This window comes from Thamnophis elegans, chromosome 12 (assembly GCF_009769535.1).
Source record: "Thamnophis elegans isolate rThaEle1 chromosome 12, rThaEle1.pri, whole genome shotgun sequence".
NCBI classification, from domain to species: domain Eukaryota; kingdom Metazoa; phylum Chordata; class Lepidosauria; order Squamata; family Colubridae; genus Thamnophis; species Thamnophis elegans.
In genome coordinates this window covers 22067911-22074871 of record NC_045552.1, presented here as the reverse complement: position 1 = coordinate 22074871, position 6961 = coordinate 22067911, and positions in this window count along the sequence as shown.

The window sequence follows — 6961 nt, the reverse complement described above, 5'->3', positions numbered from 1 at the left end:
TACGCCTTACGCTCACCGGCTCCCGCGCAGGCGTATTGTAACTTTTGTCCCGGGCGCCGGAAGTCCCACCCCAACTTCATAGACTTCTGCTCTCTATCATTCCTTCCTCCCGCGCAAGTTCGCGCTTTGCTCGCTTCACTCACCACGCAAGCGCGAGTGTGTTGCTGGGTCGCTCCTCCGAAGGCGACGAGCTCCTAGCAGAGGAGGATGAAATGGGTGGTTTTTTTTTAATCATTTGTTGCTTCTTAGGCGGAGGGATCTAGGGCTTGAGAGTTCCGAGTTCGAATCTAGTTTGCCCCTGAACTATTTACTGACAACCAACAATAACAAACGTTAAATGAGCAGCCGGATTAACTAATATTTGCTTTTTTATAATCCTGGCGATCTCTGCGAGAATTTAAGTTCTACAACCAGAATTGCTTCTCTTTTCTCACCTTAGCTGGATGGAATGTCAATTTAACACATTGCATGAACCAAGGAGCCTCTTGATAAGGGTCAAGGAGAGTGCGCATGACGCACACACCCCACACCCGCACGAAGGCATGCACGTCTCCCACATGCACCCCACCTACCACGCATGTGCCACAGAGACCTGAAAACCAGCTGGCGGTGGGAGATGCACACATGCGCTGTGGAGTTGAGCTGGGGCGATGCCTCGCATGCCCACAGAGAGGGCTCTGCATGCCACCTGTGGCACGTGTACTATAGGTTCGCCATCACAGGAATAAGGAGTAAGGTATTGACTAAGGAGAAAATCGCACTTCTGAAAACTCAACTTGCTGATTTCTGCCCCATCCTCTGTGAAAGGTCCTCCCGAATCTTCCTACCGTTCCGTAAGGGGTTGCTATTCTCTGGAGTCATATTGGATTGCCAACTATGAGTTAAGAGTGGATGTAAAACTGAGTATCAGTAGTTTTTGACGTACAACAGTTCTTTTAGCGACTGTTCGAAGTTACGATGGCATTGGAAAGTGACTTACGACTGGTTCATATTTATGATGGTCACAGCACCCCAAGGTCACGTGGTCATCTTTGGCAACCTTTTGACAAGCCAAGTCAATGGGGAAGCCAGATTCACTTAAAAACAAATTCAACTAATTTGACCACGGTGATACACTTAAGAAATGTGGCCCAAAGTCATAAAATGGCAGGGAAACTCACTTAAGAAATGTCTCACTTAGCAACATAAATTCTGGGCTCAGTTGTGATTTTAAGTCAAGGACTACCTGTACAGTTTTTAGGTGCATTAAGAGAAAGTACAATGTCCACATTACAAGAGTTATGAGTTCCATTTTATTCTGCTTTGGTCAGAGTCTGCTGCATTACCCTCATTTCTGTGCCCTGTATTTTAAGAGCAACGATTCAGAGAAATTGGAAGAGATTGGGAAAGCGGAAATGAAATGATCAGGGCCTAGGAACAGCGATTCAAGGAAATAGGAATGTTAGCCTCAAGAAGAAAAATGATAGCATTCTTCAAATATTTGAAAAGGCATCAGATGAGAACTCAAGACTTATTATGCTTTATTCAGAGTGCATGACCCAAAATAATAAGATTTTGAGTTCCAGGAAAATTCCAACAGAACGTTTGAAAAAGCTTCTGGGGTAAGAACGGGGCATCTAATGACACGAAGAAGTGGATAGACTCAAACAGACACTAAGATAGCCATGAGTCTGGGAAGCATTTTAAGATTGCCAAGGTGCTGTACAATAATAAAATAATATTCTTGGAATCCCGCAATGTTTCTTTCTTCATTGGACCTACCTTAAAAGTTTTATATCAATCTTAAAATCCTTTTATTTTATTGCTTTTCAGAAGATTACATCAGTTTTTTAATGCTATTTTAGTGTTCAAAATGTCCATATGTTGCATCTCTTCCATTTGCATTTTCCTGAATTGAGCATGGTCTGTTTCAGAGGGAAAAAAAATTCTGAGAAGTGAAGGATCAAATGAGGGGAAGGGAAGGAGAAAGGGAAGGGAAGAAAAGGATTTTTAATTTGAAATAACAAAACTTTATGCAACTGTCACCAACTGGTGGTCTGTGAGAAAATTTTGGCAGAAAAATTATTTGGATTTTTTACATTGCACTAAATCAGGGGTCCTCAAACTACAGCCCTTGAGCCGGATATGTGCAATGAACGCTTGGTTTGCTGCAGAGAGTGTCCCTTTTTGGGGTCTTTTTGTGCGAGTCGGGGGGAAGGGGAGAAATTCTGACTTGGAGTCTGCTTCAGCCTTCTGGCTTTGGGCAAAGGCTAGAGGGAAGTGCCGCTGGTGGCAAAGAGCCAGAGGGCCTTGTTGCAGTAGGACTGCATCATGGCCTGGAACTGACTGATCATCTCAGTCCACTGAGCCTCCAGGTGCTGGTACCTGGCCTTGCACTCCCGCAGGTCTTCCCTCTGCTTGAAAAACCTATGTTCGTAGTCCTCAGTGAGATGCTTCTGCTGAGCCTCCTTCTCGGTCAGGTCCAATTTGAACTGAGCCAGCTTTTTTGCCAACTCCTTCTCGAGGTGGCTGCTTAGCCCCAACAACTACTTCCTATTGGGACCCTAAGGAGCCCAGGTGGGCAGGCGAGGAGTGGTGAGTAGAGGCTGGCAAGGTGCCCCTTGACGTGAGTAACATTGAGTTGGCCACGCTCACCCAGTCATGTGACCACCTAGCAATTCCCACCCATCCAGTCATTAGGCAGATCATATTAGTGGTTCGCGGGATTTAAAATTATGAATTTAGTAGTTCCTAAGGTCCAAAAGGTTGGTGATCCCTGCTTTATAGGACCAATCCATTTTCTCTTCTTTAGGTTGTAATCACTCTAGAACTTAACTCCTAGTCAAATGGACTGAGACAATACTAGTAACTCAATGAAGTCTAACTTGCAGTTCCTTTCTGATCTACAGTATTATAGCTGATGGAGTTATTGGCCTCTTGATTTATGCTACATCCCAACTGATCCCCAGAGAAACTAGAGTAAAGAATGCTGCTGTCTTTGAATACATGAATTTTATAAATAGGTTCAATTTTCAAATTTCCACTTCGGGCGGGTGGGGTGTTCTGTTATGATACAGCCTGTTGTATCTTCAAATGGCTTCTACTCCACAGCACAGTGGAGTTGCCATGATAATGGCTTCACAGTACTCAACAAGGGGGATCTCTCTGGTAAGGGGGAAAATCAAACATTAGAAATTACATTAGCTCCGGACATTTCCCCCCAAAAATAAATAGCCGAACAACGGGGGGTTATCAGGTAGTTTCAAATAAATACATACACACATACATATCCACACAAATCAAAGCTACACAGACAGGTGTGTTTTGTGAACATTCTGTATTTACACATCCACGCTTCCTTGTAACAGGTTAAAAAAAAACTGTTTTGAACACAAGACTAGAATTGCCATCAGTTTAAAACTTTCACAATTATTTAGAAGTGCAAAATTACATGCGCATGTGTGATACGGGTTTTGTTTCTTTTATTATTATTGCTGTTCTGCTGCGTGGCTCTCACGAGAGAGAACCAGCACAACAAGTTTGCACTGGGCTGCCAAGATGCTTTTAACAGTTTGTTTATAAGGGAGGGAGAGAAGGAAAAACAAAACAAAAAAAAGGACTGGAAGTTGCATCTTTTCTACAACGTCGGCTTTTTATGGACAATAGTTGCTTTGTTGGTCCCAAAGTGATAAGGAGAAAACAAAGAAGCGAAATTGGAAAGGGGAGGGGGGGAGGAAGCATCGGTAACTTTTCTTTTGAGAACAATCTTTAGGAGAAGAAAAATTTGTATAATTTTCAACAGACGGGGGGGAGGGGGAAGCAGCTTTCAGATAAAAGCTTTCAGTGCCGTTTAAAAGATGTAGAAATAGATCTCGGAAAGGCATTTGCACCCAATGATGGATATTCTGATCAGAAACCAGAAGAACCTGAGAAGGTTCTGAAGTATCCACCAAATTGGGGGGGGGGGGAATTCCAGATGCTTCCACTTTTAAATTCTCAAGTACATTTTGCCAGGTCCTTAGGTCAGGGATGGGGGGAGGAAATTCTCACTTTCTAGGTTCTGCTGACTTCCAGTTCTCACAATCCCCACCCAGCGTAGATCATGGCGTTGAGATGACGTACGTCAGAATCCCAGCCACTCCTAGGTCAGTGAAGGTGGAGGTCTGTTCTGCGAGGCGTGGGTTTGTTCTCCAGACGTTTCGTTAACAGGCTAGGTAACGTTTTCAGCAGGATTTAGGGGACGCCTGTGTTGCTGTTCTTCGGCTTTTAAGGGTGTTTGTGTAGTCAGTAGGTCTGGGGATGGGACCGCATGAAGGAGCAGCAGAATGCCAACACTGACATTCCCTAAATTCCGCTGAAGAAGTGACATAGCCCGGTAACAAAACGTCTGGAAACCAACCCATAAGCTTGGAGAATGAACCTCCACCCTCCTCCTAACACCTGAGCTACAGATAATTGGCACTATTGCAAACCTAAGTGAGTGTTTCTCAACCTTGAGGTATGGACTTCAACTCCCAGAATTCCCCAGCCAGCATGGCTGGCTGGGGAATTCTGGAAGTTACAGTCCACACCTCTTCCAAGTTACCAAAGTTGAGAAACACTGACATAATGCTTGAAATGCCCCATCTCTACTGAAAACATCAGGATGCAGAGAAAAATGTGCCCCTAAGCCAGTGATGGAGAACTTATGGCGCATGTGCTGGAAGTAGCATACACAGCCATCTCTCCGGGCAAGCCAGGCCGTCACCCGTTGCTCTTCTAGATTCCGGTCTGCACATGCACCCCAGCCAGATGGCCTTTGCACGCGGGAGCATCGAAAACTGGAATAGCAACTCCCTGGCGAACATGGGCACCCCGGGAGCATGCATGTCTTTGCACATGTATGAATACCAGAAACTGCAAGACCAGATGACTGGCACACATGTGCATGCCAGAAACCAGAAGCTCAGCTTCCTGGCTCGCCCATGCACGCCAGGGAACTGCTTTTCCTGTTTCCGGCGCTTTCCTGCATGCACGCTGGGGAGCTGCTCTTCCGGTTTCCGATGCTCTCCCGCACATTCTCCTGTTTCAGCACTCGGTGCAATAAAGGTTCACCACCACTGCCCTATGCAACTGGAATCCTTCAATCCTACAAAGCCAGGCCAGTTCTGGATCCAGGCCTTTGCGATGCCAGCTTCCGATGCGGCATCGGGGCCCATCGCTTCAAACCACTGGGCTCCCATCTTCAGTCGGGTCTCATTTTTACATCTCTCCTTGCATGTGGAAGCCTCATCCACCCACTTCCCTTTCCCTTCGTTCAGACCTAAGGAGTCCATCGGAACAAGCAGCAGTGCAGGCAAATTAAAAATAATCCTAATAAAAACCAACAACGACAGCTACATTTGGATGCTGCATTCACACCCTCCCTCCCTCCCTCCCCCCCCCCATCCAGCTACACAGCCTGTGGGAAGTCAGCAACGTTTCCAGCCGCATAAGGGATGGGGGAAAGCATAGCACAAGGAATACAGGTTAAGGTGCAAGGCGAAACATCCTGAAACACTTTTTATTATTATTATTGTTTTGCGGATCTCACAAAAACACCCATGCCATGCGCAACAGCAACAACAGCCACACTTAGTGATGGAGGAAGAAACTGAAGCAGAGAATGTTTCCTCTTTTGTGGGGCACTCTCTGACCCTCCAAAAAACAGAAGACAAGTTTTGCCCAAGCAAAGCAGGAATGCAACAGGTAGCTTTTGTTACTTAGCACATGCAGGGGGGTGGTTAGCCCAGTTCTTAAAACATCAAAAGAAAGTTTTTTTTTTCTAAACTTAGAAAAACATGGTTTCAAAGAGGTTGCAGCAATTACATTATTTACGGCACTTTGTGAAAACTCTGCATGCACCAGGTGGGGAGAGGGAAAGAAGTGGGTTGGGGTGGGGTGAGGAAAGTGCTGGCCACTCAACATCCCCTCAATCATGCCACATCCCCCTCCTCCTCCTTTAAAAGCAGCAACCTAACTGTGGAGTGCAAAAAATAAAAATATAAAACTACTGAAAACGGGATCCACTGGTAACAATTCAAGTCTTGGAGGTTTTGTGTTGGTTTTAAAGCATTGGTGGTTGTGGTGGTTTTGTCAAAGCGCCAAGTTTCTTTCGGATTCTCTTCTCCCCCCCACTTTCCCCTTCTGCAAATGCCCAAGTTGCTTATTCTTGCTCAAAAATAGTTTAGAATCGCAGTCGCAGTGCTGGTGTCAGAAGTGAGAATCTACTCCAAGCAGAAAGAGGCAGACGGAGCGAAGAGACACCAAGAAAAACTCAAAAATGTCCTTCCGGTTTTTTGTTTTGCAAATGCATTTTCACGCAAAAGCTGAGAAGAGGCGAGGCAAGTGGTAATTGGAACTTCGATGAAGGCTGGTAGGTGAGCTCGCCATGCAGGCACTTGGTTAAGCAATGTTGGCTTTCGGTCTTGATGCTTCTGTTTGAGAGCAGGTGCCCAGGGCAAAACAATGCCAACCTTGAAGGATTCAAGGAGGGAAGGAAGGATGGAAGGAGGTAGGTAGGTAAGATGGGAGGAGGAAGGGAGGGAGGAAGGAAGTAGGTAAGTACTGTGTTTCCCCAAAAGTAAGACAGGGTCATATTTTCTTTTGACCCCTGAAATAAACGCTTGGCCTTATTTTCGGGGAAGTATTATTTTTGAGGTGCAGGAGGCAATGAGTGAGGGTCACCTCATGGCTGCTGCCAATATTTTTTTGGGAGGGCTTATTTTGGGGGGAGGGCTAATTTGAGCGCATGCCCTCCAAAGCCCAATTGGGCTTATTATCCGGGGACATCTTATTTTCGGGGAAAGGAAGATGGGAGGGAGAGAGAGAAGCAGGAAGGAAGGCAGGAGAATGGATGAGAGGAAGGACGTTGGGTGGATGAGAAGAAGGAAGGAAGGAAGGAAGGAAGGAAGGAAGGAAGGAAGGAAGGAAGGAAGGAAGGAAGGAAGGAAGGAAGGATCAC